This window comes from Mus musculus, chromosome 17 (assembly GCF_000001635.26).
Source record: "Mus musculus strain C57BL/6J chromosome 17, GRCm38.p6 C57BL/6J".
Lineage (NCBI taxonomy): Eukaryota > Metazoa > Chordata > Mammalia > Rodentia > Muridae > Mus > Mus musculus.
Window position 1 is genome coordinate 21,852,007 of NC_000083.6, and position 25,071 is coordinate 21,877,077.

At 41.0% G+C, this 25,071-nt stretch overlaps 1 long non-coding RNA gene across 1 annotated transcript in view; it reads left to right on the forward strand.

Moving 5' to 3' along the window:
- Gm31758 overlaps positions 1-13,287 on the forward strand; it is a 41,022-nt gene extending 27,735 nt beyond the window's left edge. The window contains exon 2 of the long non-coding RNA XR_385461.3: positions 12,092-13,287. This is a non-coding gene — a long non-coding RNA (predicted gene, 31758). The remainder of the gene's footprint in view (positions 1-12,091) is intronic.
- The last annotated feature ends 11,784 nt before the right edge of the window (positions 13,288-25,071 follow it).

The window sequence follows — 25,071 nt, forward strand, 5'->3', positions numbered from 1 at the left end:
CTGAGGAGAAGGCTTGTTGTAGGTCATGATAATTTTCAGGTTTGTTGGAAAAAAGCCAGTTCCACCATTTGAGCAAGGGTTATTAACTGTTAAATACCGACCAAGAGATGGACTCTGGTCACCTGCTACAGGAGTTCATAAAGACAAAACCAATAGGCCACTTTATTTTCCCATGAGGCATTGCTATTTTCCCAAGCACTAGAACTCCCAGCATTCCAAGAAGGTACCTGGTTCTTGGGCAGATGGTGCTTATAAGTAATTTGGGACTTGAGGCTATGAGGGAGAAAACAGCCAGAGCCATCTGAAAAGGGCCAGACTGAACTGGGCCATGAGAGGATGGGTGGGTGTAGAGAAAAGAAGAGAAGGGAGGAGAGGAGAGGGGCCAAGAGAGGAAGCAAGAGCCAGGAAAGCACCAAGTCAAAGATGTCACCATCGATATGTTAAAAGGCACCTCAGCCATTCCTCTTGAGTTTCTCTGAGTCATAACAATGTATAGGGCAGCCCAGTTTGCATACTGTGAGAGGAAGATAGCAGGCCACACTATTATCATAGATAGATAACTCAGCATACATTAAAACAAAATAGGAAATCACCTTTTGAATAATTATGATTTGCTGACTTACATCAGGAAAATGTCTCCTTTTTTTGATATTTTCTTCATTTACATTTCAAATGCTATCCCGAAAGTCCCCTATACTCCCCCCACCTTGCTCCCCTACCCACTCACTCCCACTTCATGGCCCTGGCTTTCCCCTGTACTGGGGCATATAAAGTTGGCTAGACAAGGGGCCTCTCTTCCCAATGATGGCCAACTAGGCCATCATCTGCTACATATGCAGCTAGAGACATGAGTTCTTGGGGTACTGATTACTTCATATTGTTGTTCCACCTATAGGGTTGCAGACCCCTTCAGCTCTTGATTATTTTCTCTAGCTTCTACATTGTGGGCACTGTGTTCCATCCTATAGATGACTGTGAGCATCCACTTCTGTATTTGCCAAGCACTGGCAAAGCCTCACAGGAGACAGCTATATCAATGTCCTTTCAGGATAATCTTGCTGGCATATGCAATAGTGTCTGCATTTGGTGGCTGATTATGGGATCAATCCCCGGGTGGGGCAGTCTATGGATGGTCCATCCTTTCGTCTTAGCTCAAAACTTTTTCTCTGCAACTCCTTCCATTGATTTTTTATTCCGTATTTTAGGGAGGAATGAAGTTTCCACGAGTTGGTCTTCCTTCTTGATTTTCTTGTGTTTTGGAAGTTGTATCTTGGGTATTCTAGGTTTCTGGGCAAATATCCGCTTATCAGTGAGTACATATCAAGTGACTTCTTTTGTGATTGGGTTACCTCACTCAGGATGATATCCTCCAGATACATCCATTTGTCCAAGAATTTCATAAATTCGTTGTTTTTAAAAGCTGAGTAGTATTCCATTGTGTAAATGTACCACATTTTCTGTATCCATTCCTCTGTTGAGGGACATCTGGGTTCTTTCCAGCTTCTGGCTATTATAAATAGGGCTGCTATGAACATACTGGAACATGTGTCCTTATTACCAGTTGGAATATCTTCTGGGTATATGCCCAGGAGTGGTATTGCTGGATCTAGCGGTAGTACTATGTCCAGTTTTCTGAGGAACCGCCAGACTAATTTCCAGAGTGGTTGTATGTTACGCTCTCTGGTCAAGTCAACTGGACAAGCCGAAAGGCTTAAAAGTCACTCATGAGGCAAAAGAGTTTCAAGGAAGCTCTCCTCCTGGAGTCTAGTGTTCTCTACCCATACATTAATTTTTCATTCCCAAGTTCCATTACCGTGCTAGTCTAGAGTATGGATACATGTGCTCTCTTTCAGTATTTTCCTATTATAAGTGCTCTAACATGGCTAAAGCCTTCCGCCAGTGTTCCAACAGTCTAAGGGCGTCCTTGACCAAGATCAAGGGTTTAGAATTCAGCAAGATTGTAAAAGCTAAGTCACTCTCTTACACAGGAATTTACCATCACTTAGGAAGAAGGAAGTATCAGACCAAAGGAGAAACCAGAATAGATACTATAGCAGAGTTACACCCATACACACGTATTTACAATGGCCTAAGGGGAAGGTGGACTATACAAGAGACTAAAATAGGAACTGTGGCAAGGACGCGAAGCCCTTGACCCTGGCTTCTAAGATTAGTGAATTTTAGGTGGAGCCCTTGTTGATCCCAGCTGTTATCAATGTATTCTATCCTGGGTGGTTCCCTTTAGACCTTTTGTGTTTGCATTCCTCTGTTTTATGTAAGATTCCGGTTACCTCAATTGTACCTTGCGAATATGTCACCCAACTTCCTTATTGTCCTCTGCATAAAAAGTCTGATGCTCGAGTTGTAAAATTACACTCAGATTCCACACGAACTCTCCTGTGTGTGTGTCTGTCTGTCATTCATCCACGCTTTGCCCACCCGTGTCGAGAGACCCCGTTCCACGCAGACACAGGGACCCAGTAGGTCTGCGGCAGTTGTACAAGCTTGCAATCCCACCAGCAATGGAGGAGTGTTCCTCTTTCTCCACATCCTCTCCAGCATCTGCTGTCATCTGAATTTTTGATCCTAGCCATTCTGACTGGTGAGAGGTGGAATCTCAGGGTTGTTTTGATTTGCATTTCCCTGATGATTAAGGATGTTGAACATTTTTTCAAGTGCTTCTCAGCCCTTCAGTATTCCTCGGTTGAGAATTCTTTATTTAGCTCTGTACTCCATTTTTAATGGGGTTATTTGAATTTCTGGACTTCAGTTTCTTGAGCTCTTTGTACATATTGGATATTAGTCCCCTATCAGATTTAGGATGGAAAAATTCTTTCCCAATTTGTTGGTAGCCTTTTTGCCTTATTGATAATATCTCTTGCCCCACAGAAGCTTTGCAATTTTATGAGGTCCCATTTGTCAATTATTGATCTTATAGCACAGGCCATTGCTGTTCTATTTAGGAATTTTTCCCTGTGCCCATATCTTCGAGGGTTTTCCCTACTTTCTCCCCTATAAATTTCAGTGTCTCTGGTTTTATGTGGAGGTCTTTGATCCACTTAGACTTGAGCTTTGTACAAGGATATAAGAATGGATCAATTTGCATTCTTCTACATAAGTGCCAGTTGTGCCAACACCATTTGTTGAAAATGCTGTCTTTTTTCCAATGGATAGTTTTAGCTCCCTTGTCAAAGATCAAGTGACCATAGGTGTGTGGATTCATTTCCGGGTCTTCAATTCTATTCCATTGATCTACTTGTCTGTCGTTGTACCAGTACCATGCAGGTTTTTTTTGTTTGTTTTTTTTTGTTGTTGTTGTTTTGTTTTGTTTTTTTTAATCACAATTGCTCTGTAGTACAGCTTGAGGTCAGGCATGGTGATTCCACCAGAGGTTCTTTTATCCTTGAGAATAGCTTTTGCTATCCTAGTTTTTTTGTTATTCCAGATGAATTTGCAAATTGCCCTTCGTAACTCAGTGAAGAATTGAGTTGGAATTTTGATGGGGATTGCATTGTTTCTGTAGATGGCTTTTGGCAAGGTAGCCATTTTTACTATATCAATCCTGTCAATCCATGAGCATGGGAGATCTTTCCATCTTCTGAGATCTTCAATTTCTTTCTTCAGAGACTTGAAGTTCTTGTCATACAGATCTTTCACTTCCTTAGTTAGAGTCACACCAAGGTATTTTATATTGTTTGTGACTATTGTGAAGGGTGTTGTTTCCCTAATTTCTTTCTCATCCTGCTTATTCTTTGTGTAGAGAAAGGCCACTGATTTGTTTGAGTTAATTTTATATCCAGCTACTGCGCTGAAGCTGTTTATCAAGTTTAGGAGTTCTCTGGTGGAATTTCTAGGATCACTTATATGTACTATCATATCATCTGCAAATAGTGATATTTTGACTTCTTCCTTTCCAATTTGTATCCCCTTGATCTCCTTTTGTTGTCAAATTGCTCTGGCTAGGACTTCAAGTATTATATTGAATAGGTACGGAGAAAGTGGGCAGCCTTGTCTAGTCCCTGATTTTAGTGGGATTGCTTCCAGCTTCTCTCCATTTACTTTGATGTTGGCTACTGGTTTGGTGTATCTTGCTTTTATTATGTTTAGGTATGAGCCTTGAATTCCTGATCTTTCCATGACTTTTATCATGAAGGGGTGTTGGATTTTGACAAATGCTTTCTCAGCATCTAACGAGATGATCATGGTTTTTTTGTCGTTGAGTTTGTTTATATACTGGATTACGTTGATGGATTTCCATATATTAAACCATCTCTGCATCCCTGGGATGAAGCCTACTTGGTCATGATGGATGATTGTTTTGATGTGTTCTTGGATTCAGTTTGCCAGGATTTTATTGAGTAATTTTGCATTGATATACATAAGGGAAATTGGTCTGAAGTTCTCTTTCTTTGTTGGATCTTTCTGTGGTTTAGGTATCAGAGTAATTGTGGCTTCATAGAACGAATTGGATAGAGTAACTTCTGTTTCTATTTTGTGGAATAGTTTGAGGAGAGTGGGAATTAGGTCTTCTTTGAAGGTCTGATAGAACTCTGCACTAAACCCATCTGGTCCTGGGCTTTTTTTGATTGGGAGACTATTAATGACTGCTTCTATTTCTTTAGAGGAAATGGGACTGTTAAATTCGTTAATCTGATCCTGATTTAACTTTGGTACCTAGTATCTGTCTAGGAAGTTGTCCATTTCATCCAGGTTTTCTAGTTTTGTTGAGTATAGCCTTTTGTAGTAGAATCTGGTGATGTTGTGGATTTCCTCAGGTTCTGTTGTTATGTCTCCTTTTTCATTTTTGATTTTGTTAATTAGGATACTGTCCCTGTGCTCTCTAGTTAGTCTGGCTCAGGGTTTATCTATCTTGTTGATTTTCTCAAAGAACCAGCTCCTGGTTTGGTTGATTCTTTGAATAGTTCTTCTTGTTTCCACTTGGTTGATTTCAGCCCTAAGTTTGATTATTTTCTGCCGTCTACTCCTCTTGGCTGAATTTGCTTCCTTTCATTCTAGAGCTTCTAGGTGTGCTGTCAGACTCTTCGTGTATGCTCTCTCTAGTTTCTTTTTGTAGGCACACAGGGCTATGAGTTTTCCTCTTAGGACTGCTTTCATTGTGTCCCATAGTCTCTGGTGAGAAGTCTGGAGTAATTCTAATAATCCTGCCTTTATATGTTACTTGACCTTTTTCCCTTACTGTTTTAAAAATTATGTCTTTATTTAGTGCATTTGTTGTTCTGATTATTATGTGTCAGGAGGAATTTCTTTTCTGGTCCAGTCTATCTGTAGTTCTGTAGGCTTCTTGTATGTTCATGGACATCTCTTTCTTTAGGTTTGGGAAGTTTTGTTCTATTATTTTGTTGAAGACATTTGCTGGTCCTTTAAGTTGAAAAATCTTCATTCTCATCTACTCCTATTATCCGTAGGTTTGGTCTTCTCATTGTGTCCTGGGTTTCCTGGATGTTTTGAGTTAGGATCTTTTTGCATTTTGCATTTTCTTTGATAGTTGTGTCCATGTTGCCTATGGAGTCTTCTACACCTGAGATCCTCTCTCCTATCTCTTGTATTCTGTTGCTGATGCTCACATCTATGGTTCCAGGTTTCTTTCCTAGGGTTTCTATCTCCAGAGTTGTCTCCCTTTGGGTTTTCTTCATTGTTTCTACTTCCATTTTTTAGATCTTGGATGGTTTTGTTCAGTTCTATCGCCTGTTTGGTTGTGTTTTCCTATAATTCTTTAAGGGATTTTTGTGTTTCTTCTACCAGTTTATCAGTGTTTGCTGTAGTTCTTTAAGGGCTTATACTTGTTTAGCAGTGTTCTCCTGCAATTCCTTGAGGGATTTTTGTGCTTCCTCTTTAAGGGCTTCTACCTCTTTAGCACTGTTCTCCTGTATTTCTTTAAGTGACTTATTAATGCCCTTCTTTAAATCTTCTACCACCATCATGAGATATGATTTTAAATCCACGTCTTGCTTTTCGGGTGTGCTGGGGTATCCAGGACTCGTTGTAGTGGGCATACTGGGTTCTGATGATGCCCAGTGTTCTTGGTTTCTGTTAGTAGGATTTTTACGTTTGTCTTTCACCATCTGGAAATCTCTGGTATTAATGATCAAGCTGTCTCTGGTTGGAGCTTGATCCTCTGTGATTCTGTTAGCCTCTGTCAGCACTCCTGGGAGTCCAACTCTCACCTGAGTTCCAGTTGTCAAAGCACTCTCTGCAGGCAAGTTCTCCTCTTGTAGGGCAGGAGTCGAGCAGTCTGGGGCTCTGATCCACCTTCTGAGTTCTGGGGTCAGAAACCTCCCTGTAGGCTGACTCTCCTCTGGCAAGGAATGTGCCCAGGGGTCTGGGTCTCAGCTCTGCCTCCTGGCTGAGGATGAAGGCCGGATAGGACCCTGACCAAGAAGCTATGTTGCTTCTAGATGCCTCGGCAGGGTTCACACAGAAGATGGCAGGGCTGGTCCGGACCTGAATGGATCCCAGCCTCTGGTCAGGCGGGGTTCCCTTGTCCTTGTTCCTGCTGGCACAAGACCCTCTGTGATTCTTGGAGCTGATGTTGCGTTCCACTCACCTGTGATCTTGAGGTGATCCCGAGGTTCTGAGATGTGGAAAGCACTCTGGAGCCCTTAGCGGCCTCTGCTTAGCTCAGAAGGAGGATGGCAGGGGCCACAGCTCAGAAGGAGGATGGCAGGGGTGTCTCCGACCAGAATGGATCCCAGCCTCTGGGCAGGGTTCCTTTGTCCCTGTTCCTGCTGGCACAAGACCCTCCATGATTCTTTGGAGCTGATGTTGCGTTCCACTCACCCATGATCCCAAGGTAATCCCGAGGTCCTGCGGCATGGAGAGCACTCTGGAGCCCTCAGCAGCCACTGCTGGGCTTAGAAGGAAGATGGAAAATGTCTTCTTTATTCAAGAAAAGCACTGTGTCCATGTGCATGTGACCAAACTGTTGATTTTTATTTTGTAGTTTGTTGTTAGTAGTTTCTGTGACTGTGGAATTTTTGCAGGTGTGGGAATGCCTAGACCCTGTAGTCAGGGTTTGTTTGTTTGTTTTTGTTTTGTTTGTTTGTTTTTTTAGAGATCTCCTGCTGGAGAAGTCTAGACTGTGTAGGTCAGAATAGTTTTCTTGTAGTCTTCCTTGCTCCTCATCAGTGATCCTGGGAAAACGACTTTGCATGTGTGTGTGAACTGCGTGTGAATGAGTCTCACATCTCATAGAGAAAAGTGAAATCTTCAGAGAAAAAGAGATATTTGTCACCCCCCACACCCCCGCACATGGCTATGGCTGGTCTTACTTCTCTCTTTCTCTGCTTTTCTACAATAAAGCTCTAAATCAGAGACTGTGAGAGAGAGACAGACAGAGAGAAAGACAGAGAGACAGAGAGAGACAGAGAGAGATTGATTTGAAATAATTTCTCTTTCCTTTTGGTAGGTGTGAGCATCTTTCATTTTTGTCCCCTGAAGTGTTCTAGGTGCTTTCTGAAAAATCTCCTGACCAGCAAGTCTCCCACTGGTCAACCAGATCTGCTCACCTGTGAATCAGAACTAAGAGTGTCAACGACATGATTTGCTGAAGAATAATACCCAGGATTCAAACAATATGCAAAAGCAAGGAGCAGGTATTGAACAAATTCCTGCATGCAGAGGCCCAATCCCAACAGCATGGAAAGAACTTAACTGAATTCACTGATTCAGTTTTAAAGACAAACAGAGGAACATTAGGGAGGGGGTATGTGATATCCTGATTGATGGATTCTATATCTGGGAGTGTGGGTGATACTATGATTCAGACTAATCATTCTTGCTTCATATCAAGGAGTAGCAAGCTTGGCTATCTGGGTTTTTTTGTTTGGTTTTTGTTTTGATTTTGGTTTATTAGCTGGTAAGGGGGTATCTCTTGACCTCTTGGCCAGAAGTTTGGCTAACAAGCTGGGGCGGGGGGGGGGGGGTCTGTTTTACATAATCCTGTGGTTTTGACTGACTTGCCCAGTTCTGGAAACTGAAGTGTTTTCCTCAACTGCTAATTTGAATCCAGTCATGGAGTCAGCCTTTCTCAGGCCAATTCACTCCTTTCAAGAGCCTTGGATAGTGAAGACAGGAGACTGTTAAAAAGGGTTTAGAGGGGGCTGGTGAGATGGCTCAGTGGGTAAGAGCACCCGACTGCTCTTCTGAAGGTCCAGAGTTCAAATCCCAGCAACCACATGGTGGCTCACAACCATCCGTAACGAAATCTGACTCCCTCTTCTGGAGTGTCTGAAGACAGCGACAGTGTGCTTACATATAATAAATAAATAAATAAATAAATAAATAAAATCTTTTAAAAAAAAGGGTTTAGATATGCTATTAGAGGGATTAAGCAAGGGATGGGGAGGCGCTCATGTGACAGTAGAAAGAGGACAAGGAATTGGTTTTGCCAGAGTCTGTTTCAATGTTGATTTCGGAAAGTGTCACTGAGAATAATAGCAGATGTGGTGATATTGCTTTCCCACTTAAGGCACTGCAGCAAGCAGTCAGTTGTTCTCAGTATTTGATTAATTTTGACTCTCTAAAGTAACTCCTGTCCATTGAAAACAAAGTATCACTGACCCTAACTGAAAGCAGCACCATGGGGTATGAAAAGAACCAATTGAGTATGTAGCAAATGTCACAAGTGGATACCCTTCTAAGTATTGTGACCTTCCTTATCATTGGCTTTGAAAAATTCCCAGTGAAAGATATGGTTTTTGTTTCTTTGTTTTGTATTTGTTTGCTTGGGTTTTTGTTGTTGCTGTTGTTTTGTTTGTTTTCTTTCCCCAGCCTAACTGGCTTTGTTACCCACAAAATAGTCTTGCCAGTATGAGAGCAGTGGCAATGTCTTGCCCCTCATTATACCACACAGTATCCAATATGGGTATGGATGTTGATAATCCCTCTGCCGGTCAAGGTCTACATAGCAGTTTTGGACACAATGAATTCTATCATCAGAGAGTAGATACTTGAGGACCTTGTGAAGGGTCTGATATGAGTATTTTCCCCCACAAGCTCCACTTGCTTTCTGACTCATATCTTTATCAATCCCAATTTATTTTTGTACCACTTTCTACAGCAGTGCATAAGGAAACACTGACGTCATTGTCATAATGATTGGTAAATATTTTCACATTAAGTGTCTCCTGCTTCCAAATGTCTCAGTATATCTTTGTCACTCCAATTCTGTTTGATTGTCTTTCCTGATCTGGCACTCACCCTGACACTGTAAGAACATGACCTTGTTGCTCCATGAATTCTGTCTGTCTGATCATTGATATAAGTGTCCACAGTAGTTCGTTAAGGAACAATTAAAGGGCAGGACACATGGCTTGGCTGTTAAGAGGACTCCCTGTTCTTGCAGTTTTCAGGTTCAATTTCCTGTACCTGCCTTGGGACTTTATATCTGCCCAGAACTTAGGTTCCAGAGGATCTTTTGGCCTCTTTTGGATCTGCTGTAGGATCTGCATGCATGAAATGCACAGGCCTACATAAAGGCAAAGATACCCCTCCAAATAAAATTAAAATAGAAAATTTATTTAAAACACCACTATAAATGATCTGAAGATATTCCATAAGGATTCAAGAAATAGTACAGGAAAGAACATAGAGGCAGTACAGGAATGAACATAGAGGAGTCCTTCCTACTATGAGAGTAAAGGTGAGCCTGGATATGTATCAGGACAGCTGACACCCTCATGCTAACTTTGGAAGAGTTAGGACTGATAATACCACTAACATGTTCATTAACTCTGACTTCCTGAAACATTGATTTCCTTTCAAAATTATGAGTTCCTGAAATGTCTTGCCCCAAATCAATATTTCTGACAGTGTAATTTCAGATTATCTCCTTGGCAGTGGTGAACATCTCCTAGGGAAGGGTAAAGATGGATTATTAGTGTAACTCTACTTTCCCAGTGATAGATGTGGTTATCAAGCTTAAAAGAAAGTTTTCCAGGGTAAGTTACAGTGTCAAAATGTAGAATATTTTATGTAAATGTAAAAGCGCAGCTGGAATTTCACTTGTACATTTAAGTAGTGCTACTTTCATGGAGCAATTTATTGTATTTATAATTTGTAATATGAAAAATATGAATATAATAAACATACTCAGTCATCATTTTCTTTGAGCCAACCAGCTCCTCTACCTAGTCTTCCAGCCTGATAGTCTGTCTGCAACCTAATCTCTTTGAGTTATGATTATTAGGATTATTGCATTTTTATTCTCTTTTCTATTAATTTCAATTTTTTTCTGTGTCTCTATTCATGAATCCTAACTTTCATATCCTACATTGTTCCATTTCTGTCAGGTATTTGGTATTGTTTTGTTTTGTTTTTTGTCCCGAATTATTTTGTTTCCATCTTTTTTGAGTCGATTCACATACTATAGGAGCTTTGACCTTCTGGAACATGTCTCTGGTTTTGTAGTTCCATACATTGGGAATTACTTAAATTTCTCTTCTTAGGAGATACAGATGAAGTTTGTTCTTTGAGTGAAATTATTTTCTTAGTTTTAGGGTTTTTTTTCTGGGGGTGGGGAGTGCAATGGGTTCTGAGCATGACATTTTAAGATATTTGCTCCTTTTTGTGTGTTTTTAGCACAGGGGAAAGGAGATTGCAGGCAAGCAGGGGTGGGGGGTGGGGGAGGGGGTGTGTGCTGGCATACCAATGTGAAAATATAGTCTAGATAACCTTTATTTGAAGGGTTTAGAACACAGGATGGGGTCAGACATGAGGGAACAGCATCCTATTTGATCTGTTTATGGTCTAGGCTGGCAAAGAGTATGTGGGGAGGCTGTGCAGAGAGGATCCAGGGCAGCCTGAGACAGAGTGGGAAGGATACATAGTGATTAAAGGTAACAGTACAAGGAAGAATTTGAAGGTATCTCTGCTAGTGTGAGGGTAAGTGTGAAGTCTGGATAAGTGATTTCAAGAGGCCAAACTGAAGAAATAAATGTCAAGTCAGTGCTAAGTATTGGTTTTTATGGTCTGTGGAATCTCGTTTATTTATATACCCTGCCTTTGATCAAATGCACTGCATCTTCCTCAGCTCCATATACCCACTCCCATAATGCTTCTTCACATCTCCATATTCACAATTTTTAAAGTACTAAATCAACATACTTGGTGGATGTGCATGAGTACATCTCTGAAAAGAACTTCCTGTCCTTCTTCCAAGGCCAAGAGCTGCTAATAACATGTAGTGGTCAGACAACCCCTATGCTGGGTTTCTCCTATGCTGGGTTTTGAACTGAGTTAATTTTGTACAGGGCTTTTGCGTGCAGGCACAGCTTTGATGGAATTAGTTCTGTAATGGCATTCGTGTGACAGGTATGGAAACCAGATCAGCTATGATAACTGTTTATAGGATGCTCAGCTTTACATGAGAATGATATAGTAGAGGATTTGCCTCATCTCTTGTTTGAAAACACGGTTCTCTTGGACACAGTGGCAATTGCAAAGATCCTGGAATTTAATTTCATACATTATTTCTTGAGAGGCCAAATCTTTAAAGACAGACTCCATTTTAGAGAACCTGACCTAAGTTTGAACTCAGGTAAACTAACAGGCTGGTACCTAACATTAGTTTCCAAACCCCTACCCCCAACAAAACCTGAGCCTAACTCCAGTCTCTAGGCTAATCCCCAAGAACACCAGCATTTCCAGGTTACATCCTCAACAAGACCAAGTGTCTCCATGTATTCTCTCAACAAACCGGAACCCTCACATTACAAGCTAACAACCTGCTTAACAACAACCAATGCAGAGGGGAGCAGAAATTAAGTTTGTAATATGACTGTCAGCACCAGCCAATTATGTTAAAGGCCACAGTAGCTTCCAATTAGATGCCTGCACACTTATCATCATCTTGCTGCTTACTATAAAGCCTTGGTCCGATAGATATTTGGGTCTCCCCTAACTGCAAAACTGTCCTGCATGACAGCAGTGTGCTTTGGGTGGCGTGAGCAATATTGAATAGAATAAGACCCTGATATGAGTTGTATCTGATAGGCTCCTGTTTGGTTGTTTTTGGTTTTTGTTTTTTGTTTTTTGTCAGGATCACTAACATTTTCCTGGTACTACATTTCAGAGTGTTGGCCCAGAAGTTCCCCCTGACATAGAGGACTACCAATCTGGAGGGTCTTGAAGCCAGCCAAACTAGAGGTGTTCTTCATGTCCTGTTGTGCTGCCTGTGCCCTGGACTACTTGCTGCCTGACCCTACCTGCACTTAGGTTGAAAGTGAGGTGGCTCAGAAGCAACAACACAGACTCTGCAAGCAGGTGAGAAATGCTGCAGCAAGCTCATCTGAATGCTGCAGCAAGCTCCATTAATACACTTACACAGTGTTCCACTGGTCCCAAGAAAGCATCTCTTCTAAACTGCAATTCCAGGTGGACTGATATTGTCTGGGCCAGCAATCCTTGGTCTCTCAGGCAGTCCTCAATTAGGTCCTTCTATAGGAGATTCTTTACAGCTGCACGCCCCCTGGCCTTTATATACAGTTGGCCCTCCAGTTCCTGCTACATTGGAAATCCTTTTGTTTTTTGATTTTGGCAATCTAGTTCCAGCCAGGGTGCTGCCATTGCCTCAAGATTGTTGACCCCACCCTGGATGATCCCCACTATACTGGACTGTGCTGTCAGTTGTCCTGTCTTCCAGGATCTTACCTGTCATTGACTACCAGTCCTCAAAGAGATATCACTCTGGAAGCATGTCATACAAGAGGATTAGGAACAGCTTACATGGTGGTCTCATGGATCTCTGCCATCCAAGCTTTGATCACTTCCTTGGGAGGGGGTATAATAAGGACTTTTGAGAGCCATCAGCACCTGGAAGGTCATCCCATTTATGAAGTGCTGCCTAGAGTTATGTTGTGCAAGACACTTCAAGAAAATAATTATTAGGGTGACAATTCCTCCCATCATATCTTAAGAGGTTTCCCGGTTATAAGGAGCAAAATAGCCTCTTAATATTGCTCCACACTTTCCCCAAGAATACCACAACTAGGGAAAGCACAGATACCCTAGTTGCATTGAGGTTGACTATATGCTCCCTTAAGGGTACAGAATCATTAAGGGATTTGTCTGGCCAGGTACCTTCAAGATATTGAGCCAACTGTTGTTGGGCTTAAGTGGTGTAACGTACCTGGTAATGACCTAGGCAAATTAAGTGAAATGGTTCCCATGCCAATAGAGACATGTTCCTAACAAGGTCCAACTCTTCTGCCAGTAAGTCAATCTGTTGTTGTAAATTGTGGATGGATTAATAAAGATGTTGATTTAGTACCTCCTGCACCTGTGGTGCCTCAGCTGACTTAGAGACTACAACAGCATTGACAGTCTCCACCATAGTGGCTGTCTGCGTCAAGGCAACAGGAGCTGTTGTCACCCTGGCAATGCTTGTAATGATGGCCACAATGATGACAGCTGTAATACCAAAATCCCTTTCCCTGTGTAGGGGTTATAAGTGAGTCTGGGTCATCAGAGTGCCAGCATGAAAGATGGTGGTATTTACCACACTTATCCAAATGGTAACTGGTTCCTTCATCAGGTTCCCTCATCCTCCATGGGCCAGATGCCTTCTAATCCTCATGTAGTAGTGACTAAGTCCATGAATGGCAACCCAAACTCACATTGAAAGAGGAGAGAACAGGGTAGTATGGGGAGTTAACTGCCACTGGCATAAGAATGGAGGGCAGGGCCACCAAAGCCCAGAGTTCATAGGCTTTCCCAGGCTGAAAAAAATTAATAAACAGTATGTACATTTCGGCTCCACATCCTGCTCTTTTTCTGGGTCCTTTATTGGCCTCTGGTCTATGGCTGGTAAGAATGTCAAAAATAACATTTAGGTTGAGAGTTCCACATTTTTATCTGAAGGTTGCTAGCAGAATACTTGATTCCAGGCAGCTTGAATGAGGGTCTTAAAGCCCACACCCACAGGGACACACATACTCCAACAGGGCCACAACTTCTAATGGTCCCACTCCTTGGGCCAAGCATATACAAACTATCACACCCACCATTGAGAAAGATGGCCATGAACAAGAAAGATGAACATGAATAATGCCTAGCAGGCCTCCAGAGAAACATGCACACAACAGCATAATCCCAATATTCTCAAACTTCAACCAGCAATCTCCAGTTTGATCATGTCTTAAAAATAGAACACGTCAAAATTTTAAAAGTGTCTCTGAAATGAAATCCTCATATCAACAGAAGATAGAAAACAAACTACATAAATGAGACATGAATATGGACTCACAACTAACACGTTCTCATTCAAGCAGGAAGAAACATAAAAGGATATTTGTGTTCTGTAAAGATTCTAAGTAATTTGTACCAAGAATTTCCAGTCATTTTAATAGAAGAAAAATCTTCCTTAAATTTATAAAATTGTGAGAAACTATAAAGACTTCAAAAGTTTTGAAAGAAGGATAATACCAGAGGTGATTTAAAAATATAGAAAAGTTATAGTGATGGAAATCTTGGAGTGATGGTACAAAGAAAGATGAAAGGGCATATCAAGTAGAATACAATGTAGATGGAGTTTAATATTCTCCGGAGATGTTAATCAAAACTTACCAAAACCCTCCTGCTATTGTTTTAGAAAATGGAAACATTAACCCTGAAAGATACAGAACCTAAAGGAACAACAAAGTGCTCAAAAAACACTGAGAGCAACAAAAACCAAGAAGCATCAATGATTTTAGGAAAATACTACACTAAAATTATAGTAATACAACTATTTAATATTGGTATGAAAATGCCACAGTCACCGATCTGCAGAGACAAGAACGACACGGACACCAAGACTGGTTCACGCAGCTTCCACTTTACTTGCAGCTTATTTTACTTAGGGCCAGGGATATATTTATACAGTAGTGGCAACTGACCTCATGTCCCTCCACACCACCTCATCCAATCAAAATCACACATGCTCCAGGCACGAGCTCAGGTCAGTCACAGATAGGCTGAGAGATCTGGGTCAAAAGGAATAATCTAACTTGGCAGGCAGCTTATGCATGCAGTTGTTCGGGCAAGGCAGTAAACATGTGGGTTTTATAGGGCCTGGTAATGGGCCAGGGCGCCATCTCGGCCAATGCAGCCATACCTGCTTCCCACATGAAAATAGGTTCATAAATGAGATTGTCCTTCTCCAATAGGAGATCTCTGAACAAACCACTGCCAACAGGGTCTAGGCAATCCTAGTCCTCCTACAAGTCCAAGTCACAGCACTGAATGTCAATAAACGCTGGCAGGAGGTTTAGGGGAGGTGAACAGTTTGGCCAAGGAGGGCATTGGAAGAGTGCTTCTTTTGAATCAAGGAGGCATTTTTTTCTGGTACAGGTGACTGATCACAATTATTCAAAGGATATTTTCTAATTTTGTTTCAACCTAAAGTGAGTTTGCTATGAAATAGTATGGCCTGATATGCTCTCTCACAGGATGGATAGTGCACTTGCATAGAACTAAAGTGTAAAATAAGAACTCAGCACATGAAGAAACATTTCTAATTTTCTGTCTTTACATTACACAGTGCATATATTTCAGATGGAAAATTAATAGGGCATTAAAGGTTTATTGAGTAAACCTTTTATTGTTAATGATTATACAACCATATCTGTGGCACATGATAAAATATATTTTCTGATTTAATTGTATCTCTACTGATTTCATAAATAATTGTCATCTACAAAGCTATCTGTGGATGCCTAGTCCCAAGGGAAAGGCCACTGTCTTGAATAGGAAACTGGGAAAATGGGGAGTTAGAAAGCATGGATCAATGTAAATTCCAGGAGTACTGGAATTACAAAAACAGCAAAGGGAACCCTGTTTGCAAACAACAGATAATTCAAATGCTCTAACAGTTTATTTCATGTATTATTTTATGACAGAATAAACCCAGTCAATATGTCATCTTCTGTACTTGCATGTAATAAATTGTTTATTTCCTTTTTATGACCATTGATTGTTTTACAACCTCTTAGAATGTGTTGTAAGTTGTAAATGCTTGTTTTCTATCTCAGAAACAATTAACCAGTGACACTTGAAGACTGGCAGAGTTCTCATTGCAGTTTTGACATCAGAAAGGACTTAGTAGCTGTTCTATTAGGACAGACTGACTGACCAAGGTAGTATCAGGCCAAGCAGAGCAATCAGGAGAAGCTGAGAGAAGCCTGATCGAGTCAGTCAGCTTGTTGAGGAGTTTGAGGCAGAACAGCAGAGTTGAATCAGCCAACCAGAAATCATAAACAACTGGGAAGGGATGGGCTCATTCAGCAGTAAGTCTCAAATATTTCCAGGAAGGGTGAAGATATTCTGTGCCTAGATGAGATTGAAGGAAGTCTAAAAGCTTCCAGGTCAGGTCGAGGCCTAAGTTAGCAGAGGCAAAAGCTTCCAAGACAACAATTACACCAGAAAGAAAAAATTATTTTTACAATCCCTCTCTTAGCCATAATGAAATATTGATAGTCCCGATTTCATTAGGCATTGTTCAAGAGTGGCACATCTGGTACAATTTTTTCCATGCATTCTTTCTCATGTTCTAGTTATTATTATTCTACCATTCTTTTTACTATTTCATCTATGGCATTCCTTTGTCCTAGACCAGCAGGACAATCCTCTGTGACAGGCTCCTGAGTTGGAAGCTCTCCTGAGGCTCAGAGTAAAAACGATAGAAAAGTTAGGATACAGAGATCTTATACAAACTGTATCTTACCAAGCAAGTTTATTAAGAAGTATAACATCTTATAAACATTTTCTGGAAGTGAAAATGGGATATGTCAGGAAAATGAAATGAATTAAACGGGTTCACAGGATATCTCAATACCATCAGAAAAAAAGCACAGAGCAATTTTGGTACAGTTATTCACAGTTCATTATGGTACAGAGCATTTGGTTCTCCAAGTTAGAAGCCACATTCTCAATGTCTCTTGGCTCAGACCATTCTTGAAACTGCCAAGAATATTCATGGCAATCACTTTTCCCCTCCATACATTAGGGCCTCAGGAAAGCTTCAGATTGCTCTAGACATAACAATTCCTTGATCGTTGGAGTGCAGGATGATATAGATATTCTACTTATCATAGGGGAATATGGTAGCTTTTAATATATCATTTACCCCATTATTCTTTCCTTATGACTGATACCATCAGCAATAAGATTTAGGGATGGTGCCTGAGCACAACACTTTACTCTGAATGCAAGCAATTATTTTCAAGTATGTTGATCATCAAGACTTTGTAGGCAAATTACAATAGTGTGTTCCCTTATAGTGCTCATGACCTACTCACTTAGTGTCTCATTGCTGGGACAATATGACTTGGGTAAGTTTTATACAGGCAAACATTTCATGGTGGCTGGCTTATAGTTACAGAGGTTCAGAGCATTATTGTCATGGTGGCAAACATGGCACTGTGCAGGCAGACTTGATGCTTGATGCTACATTTTGATCTGGAGTCAGCCAGGAGGACACTGTCTTCCATCCTGGGTAGAACTTGAGCACTAAGAGACCTCAATCCCCCCACCCCCACCTAATGAAACACTTCCCCCCAAAAAGCCCCACATCCTAATAGTGCCACTCCTCAGGGGGCAAATCTATTCAGACTACCACAATAACCATACTACATGTTATTCACCTGTTTTCAGAATGTAACATAAATTCTCTCCTCAAAAAAGAAGACCCAGGGTAGGGGAATGCCAAGGCCAGGAAGTGGGAGTGGGTGGGTTGGTGAGCAGGGGGAGGAGGGAAGGGATGATGGTTTTCAAAGGGGAAACCAGGAAAGAGGATAACATTTGAAATGTTAATAAAGAACATATCTAATAAAAAAGAGGCCTTAAATTCAGTCATAAAATGTTTTAGTGCAATTGTTACTTGTCTGTTCTTTTCATAATGCTCCATGACTGCAGTAATTTAAAAAGAAGTAGACTGCATTGACCAATGGTTCCAAGTGGTGAAGATAACATCATGGGAGAGAGCCTTGACAGCAACAACCATGGTGGAACAGAAAGCTGAGAGATAAGATTCTCAACTATGGTAGAAACATCGAACTAAGCTGTCTTGAGGCCCTTTTTTTCAGATTCTGCACCAGTGACACATTTTCCCCACTGATTCTCCAGCAACTACTTTTCACAAAACATTTTGAACTCCTGGAGACTTAGATTTTAAATGCATGAGCCAGTAGGGAGCAATGCTGTTCAAACCACGAACCAGCCTCCTGTTCTCTTCTTTGCATTAAACAAAGACAGTGAGATTTTTGGACGGGGACAAAGAAAATAGAACTACAAAGCTGTCAGAGTCATCATGCACACTGGGATGTGTTGCTGCATGTCTCTGAACGCTAAGCACATTATTAGAATATTTTGGATAGGAAGTTGGGCAGTATTTTACAGTGAACAAACACATACATTTACATAAATGTTCCATGGATGGCAGTGCAAGAAGGTAGACAAACTCAATTACTTACTACAATCAAGAATAAATTTTGATTCTTTTGGCCCAATGATCATGTGATTAATTGCATTAATTTCTATTATATCAGGGCCAGTGTACCTAAACGAGAAAACAGTGGAAACTTCAGTTCTTAGACTGCATCTTAACAATATTGAGAATGCAAGCAGTTGGACATACTGGTAATGCCAATTTTAGGTATTCAGTTCATAAAAAACTGAACCCCCTCTGCTTGATGATCTTTCTATCTTTATCTACTCATCACACATTTCAAATGACTTGGAAAAATTGTTAAGTGATATACAATGAAAAGGCATATTACCTTCACCCAACATTCTATCACCATTTCTAAACACAGTTCCTGTCTAGGATTGTAACAACTATGTGGGGCAGAAGGGAGGGGAAAGTAATGTGGATCAGTCCAGGGGCTGCCTGAAAACGAGCTGTTTGGAAGGAAAACAGAGTGAGATGAATGGGTATCATTGGACCTAGACAATCTCCTTATCAAAGGAGTCATGAAATCAAAAAGCAGAAACTATTTCTGGTTGGAATTTCAGCAGCATTAGAAGTGTTGCATCTGTTCACAAGCCCTGAGAGACTAACCAGGAGTCTACTTTGATTTAATCAAATTAGGGTCTCTTTATTATGATCTCAAATTTTGACTTACTCACTGCTGAAACTGACACACAGGACAGTTTGGTGAAGAAACCCCCGAACCCTCTTTGGGACAAGGTTTTATAGGAAATGGGAGCAAGTGAAGGGATGTCCAGTCTGGCAAGCATCTAATAGAATGACTCCTGTAAGACAACTGGTGGGTGCTCTGAAACAAGACCATGAACTATCACAAATGGTCTGAAAGTTTATCTGAAATAGTCAGACTAATCTTTGATTGACTGTTGCTTGGAAGTAGCTAGGAAATAACTCTGGGATATAGGGCAAGGGTGAGTCATCGGGTCCTTTCTGGTACTTGGGTGTGACTTGGGTTCAGCTGCAGGTCAAATTCTCAGGATTTTTTTTTTTAAGATGGAGTCCATTCCCAAAATAGAGTAGGTGTGGCCTCTCATACCCCTTTTTTTCTGGTAACTAGAAGGCCCAATCATGGGACTTCCTGAAGCTCATAACCTTTGTTATGAAGGGACTGTTAGTGACTTTTAATTATCATAAGCTGAATAGCCTTAAGTCCTTTTATATCAGTGTGTATTGTTTCTCCCAGTATATTTTAATGTTTCCTTTGTAACACCATGGAAGTTATCTAGGTGTCAGTAACTAATCCCATGAAAACAGCTAGTAACAGAGCTATGTCTTTATGACTCAGTTAATTTAAACCTGAATATATTGGTGACCTGAAAGGACTGGACTTATATTCTAGAGGGGGTCAAGTTTATCATCATCCAGTCCTCATGGTATCCCTGAGTCATGGGTAGGGGGTCTCATCAATGGAAGACAGGTGGGAGACTGAGTTTCCTCCTGGGGTCTTCTTCAACTGCAAGTGGGTATGGGGTGGATTCATGCTGCAACCCTGTCAACCTTCAGGTTGGTGGATGTGGTCAAGATGATAACATGGAGAACTTTTGATTGAGGCTCTAATGACCCCTGGCTGGAGGGGAACCTTTTTCATAGAGAACAAGAGGTTTAAGCCAAACATGTTTAGGAGTCCATTGAACACCTTTGAGATCATATAGCAATTGACAATATTCGAACTCAGCAATGACCTCTGCCTGTATGTTAATAACAATGCGGGAGGAAGTATCCTGAACATGATTTTAAAAAGGGTGAGTCCTGTGGGACCTCGAAAGGTACCACAGTCCTTGGTTGAGCTAAGGCTAAAAGCCCTAGAGACCCTCAAGAGATTGTAGGAGATTTTCTTGCTCCCAGGTACCAGGCCCCTGTAAATAGCCACATCCCCCCCCACTGATGGAATTATGGCCATCAGTCATGTAAGGGCAATGCCCCAAGCCCCTCCTGTTGTAGAGAATGTGACCTATGGTCACTTAGGCTCAAGGCATATCTCAATTTTAATGAGGTACCTAAAGGCCTGCAGGGCTTAGCCAATAAACTTTCCCTCCCAGACATTCCTCCCTGCAAAACTTCAGGCCCACCCTGAGAGGAGAGGTATGGTTTTACACATCAACTTTCTGTCATAACAATACACGATTTGGAACCATGGACTGCCTCTTTTCATCGAGATCTGCCGTGGGGAGTCATGGAGACAGCTTTTGCCTACAAAGCTGCTTTCTAATCTCCATAGAGGGCATCTCTAGACTCTCAGTCACGATTGTCACTAAGCCCAAGCCCAAGCCTGCTGCTATCAAGCCAAGGACTATTACCACAGCCAGAGTGGCGCCCCCCTTCCAGGCTCAATCTAGATCTAGCCTGCAGGCCCCCACTCCATTCTTAGCTGTTCTGCAGCTTCCAGTGGCAGCCCTGTGAAGTTAGAGCCTGAGAACCAGAGGACCCCAGCTTCCTTGCAGACCCAGGGACCCCTAAACCAGCGCTAACTGTCCAGCACATCAGACTACATCTTCCCACCCTTAGAGTGGTGCTTCACTATGGTGATAGTGTGGGGTAAGCATGGTCAACTCCCATGTCCCGCCTCCCTGAGTGGCTGTGCCCTGTGGCAGAGTGAACAAGGGACCCACAACCTTCATACCTGGTAGAGAGCAAAGAGGAGAGTTACTCAGTCATCACCAGTCTCCTAGGTCAATATAGTTAAGGTCTCTTTTAGGGTCCTGTTTATCTTTTCTACTTGTCCTGAGTTCTGGGATCCATATGTATAATAAACAAGCAGCTATTGATGGCTTTGATTTTTGAACATGATGAAAGATGAATTACAGGAGTCAGGTTACCTGGGACCAGGGCATGATGGTCCATGAGACCTCTCCAGTAATTTTATTCAAAACCAAAGAGAGGAGAGTGATGATATCTAGTAGCCATGAGAAACATCAGTATGACTGCGGGGGCAGTCTTTGAATAGTACCTAGTCAGTAGTGCAATGGTCTCACCTGATGTGTAGGGATGAGAAACAGGCTTATTGAACCATAACATTGGAACAATTAATTGTTCTGTTCCTTTGAAGAGAGACACACCTCATATGCTCTTGTATTTACCCATTAGAAATCTGATGAACTTGAGAATATATGAACTGGAAATAATCAGAGTATTTTGTTGTTGTTTTGTTCATTGTATGGGTACCAAGAAGAATCATCTGCTAGAGGATTGATATTATGGATTGTTTGCAATGATGGTCCTCATGCTATTGATGCAATTACAAACATCTACATTTTAAATTCATACATGCATATTAACCACCCTGTGCATGGAACTGTGGTGTTGGCGTGGCTTCCCTGCCTCCAGAATATGCATCACTGTTTTTTCAGGTTAGAGTTTTGGGCTCCTGGGACACTGTGTGTCTTAAAGTTCCTGAGAAACTGTGGTAGTTCCTCAGGAAGGGAAGCCTTCAGAACATTTTGGGTTCCTCTGTATGTTCTTTTAGAAGTCAAAGTGTGAAACCTTGACAAAACAGTTTGTGCAGACATTACCTTTTGTACCCTTTAAACTTTGTAAATATCACTGCATCCTGGTACCTACAACTATATTGATCCTGGCATTTGCCACTATATTCCATTTCTGATAAGGGTATAAAAAGTTTGATTGTTCTCAATAAAATTGTCATAGACTCAGTCTTGCTATTACCCCATGAAACCAAGCCTGGTTCAATTTCTAACCCACTGTATCAAGAAACTTTGAACAAATAAATAAGTGTGTGCCTTTTACCTATATTCCATCACCAAAATAATCAAGAAAGTGCCTTTGCCTTTAGGACTGGGCATTCCCAGAGAGCTGTTAGGAAACTAGTCCTATGAGGAATTAGTGCAGATATAAATGATTCAGAAAATACACATTATTCAATACACAGTAATTGTTTTTAACAATAATATTTGCAAAGTAACTTTGCGTATTAATATTCTATCATAACAAGTGCCCTCGATAATGTAAACACAGCATTCTGAAATGTGTCATTATATGTTGCATTCTTTTGATACTTATTTATTTATTTATTTATTCATTCATTCATTCATTCATCCATTTATTTCTTTTTTAAGACAGGGTCTCACTGTAACTCTGGTCTGGACACAAAGTCCCAGAGATTCACCTGCCTCCGACTTCCAAGTAGTGGGATTAAAAGCATGTATTACCATATTTGGATTTACATGATGACTTATGTTTATTTATTTTTTTCTTTGTGGGAAAACCTTTATTTGTTAAATATTTATGGCATGCATAGGTAGGAATTCATATTGAATTTGAAAGCTATGGATATAATACAATGTGAGAAAGTTGCTATTTCTTATCTTTTCTTATATTTACAAATTTTCTGACTTCTTTGTGTTACACCTTAGCATCTGAAATAGCACAGAATGTATGCATGTTGTGGGAGGATATCGTGACACATTTTTACAGTTAGGAATTTTCTATCAATGAGAACTAAATTAGAAATCATCTATTAAATAATATCACTCAACTATATGGGAATCAAAGACTCTAATTATCTTTTCTCATCTTGCTCCAACAAAAGCACTGTTCTCATAAATGAATGGCCAAATTGGCTCAATGTTATTGTTTGGTCTTGGTTTTATTTTGTTAGATAACTGTATCACTCTGTTGCCCTGTCTAGCACAGAAGTCACCATAAAGGTGAAACCTGATCTTACAGTGGATTTGTCTGCCTCAGCCTCCTGAATGCAGTGATTAAGGCAGTGAATCTATATGCTGGCTCATACACATACATTTAATTTCAGGATTTGATGACAGTTTTGTGGCATCGATTGCTACTCTATCTGGGCTAATGAACCTAAATTAGAAGACAGTGGAAACTTCAGTTTGTAGACTTTCTCTTAACAATACTGAGAATGCAAGCACTAGGACAGACTGGTGATGTCAGTGTTAGGTATTTTATGAACACAATCCCTTCTGCTTGATGACATTTATATCATTATCTAACTACTCACAGATTTCCAAAGGCTTGGGAAATTTGTAAAGTGGTGTACAATGAAAGGCATATCACCTTCTATCCATCAAATACCTCACCATATAAGTCACATGTTCATTGTTGAAATATTGGTGATTTGTTATCTGTGCTGTAGTATTGAAGAGTAAGCACTTGATGCTTACTTTTACAATAGTAAAGATAACAAGAAAAATTGAAGGACTCATATAGTTAGGAAAGAGTTAAAAGTGCCCTGCAGTAGATTCAAATTCTATGGTGTGAAAGTGTTAGCTACACACTATGGCTATGCTCAACATTGCAGTATGTGTTTTCTCCATCAAGAAGATAGAAATAGCAAATGACCGAATGGGAAAATTCAATTAAAACATCTGAATCGTGGGAAACATTACTGAAGAGTTGGGAAAATATGAAAGCTACAGGATTTGGAGTTAATTTTGGTAAACCATAATGTCATTTATATTGCATTTTGAATCATGAATACATGACAGCCTGGTCAACCACACAAAACCAACCCCAAAACATACATGAAACAAGAGGTGGAATAAAATCTGGAGACCCAGAGATTGGACAGAGAATGATGGGTGTGAAATGGTTCAAGGTCTCTGGAAAGCTCCATTTGAAAAAGACATTTTCTCTTGAAAATACAAGAGGTAGAACAGAGGCATTAGAAAGTAGGGATGAAAATAAACTCACAGAGCTTTGAAATAGCAAAAAAAAATCTTGCCAAAATATTTTTCTGTAATATTATTATTTTTTGATGTATATATTAATGTTACATCCCAATATTAGAAACCTACTCCTCCTAGTAACTCCTAACACAGATCTGTCCTCCTTTCATCCCTTCTCACTCACATACTCATTATGCGCCACCCCCCACCCCCTACCCCCCCACCCCACACCCGCACTTCCAGTCACTGCTTTCCTAAACCCAATAGGCACATCCTCTCCCATTAAGGACAGACAAGGCAGGCCCATTTAGAGGAATGGGACAAACAGTCAGGCAGTCAACAGATTCAGGAACACCAGTTGTTGGACCAAGCTGCACATCTGTTACATATGTCAGGGGGCCTAGGTCCAGCCCATGTTAGCTCTTTGGTTGGTGGCTCAGTCTCTAGGAGCCACAAAGGGTTCAGGTTATTTGACTTTGTTAGTCTTCCTGTCAGTTTCCATAACCTTCAATCCTCACCCAGTTGTCCATAAGAGTTCCCGAACTCCATCTAATGTTTATCTGTGGGTCTCTGAATCTCTTTCCATTGGCTGCTGGGTAGCGCCTCTCAGAGGACAGTTATGGTTGGATCCTGTAGGCAGGGACAACCCCATGGGGGACCTGCATGAAGACCAAGCTATGCATCTGCTACATATTTGCGGGGACCTAGGTCCAGCCTGGGCTCATTCTTTGGTTGGTGGTTCACTTCCTGGGAACCCACAATGGTCCAGGTTAATTGCGTTGGTATTCTTGTAGAATCTCTGTCTTCTTTGGGTCCCTCAATTCTTCCCCCCAACTTTTGCATAAAACAAACGTCCACTGTTTGGCTGTGTATCTGCATCTGTTACAGACAGCTGCTGGATAGAGTCTCTCAGAGAAAAATTATGCTAGGCTCCCATCTGCAAGC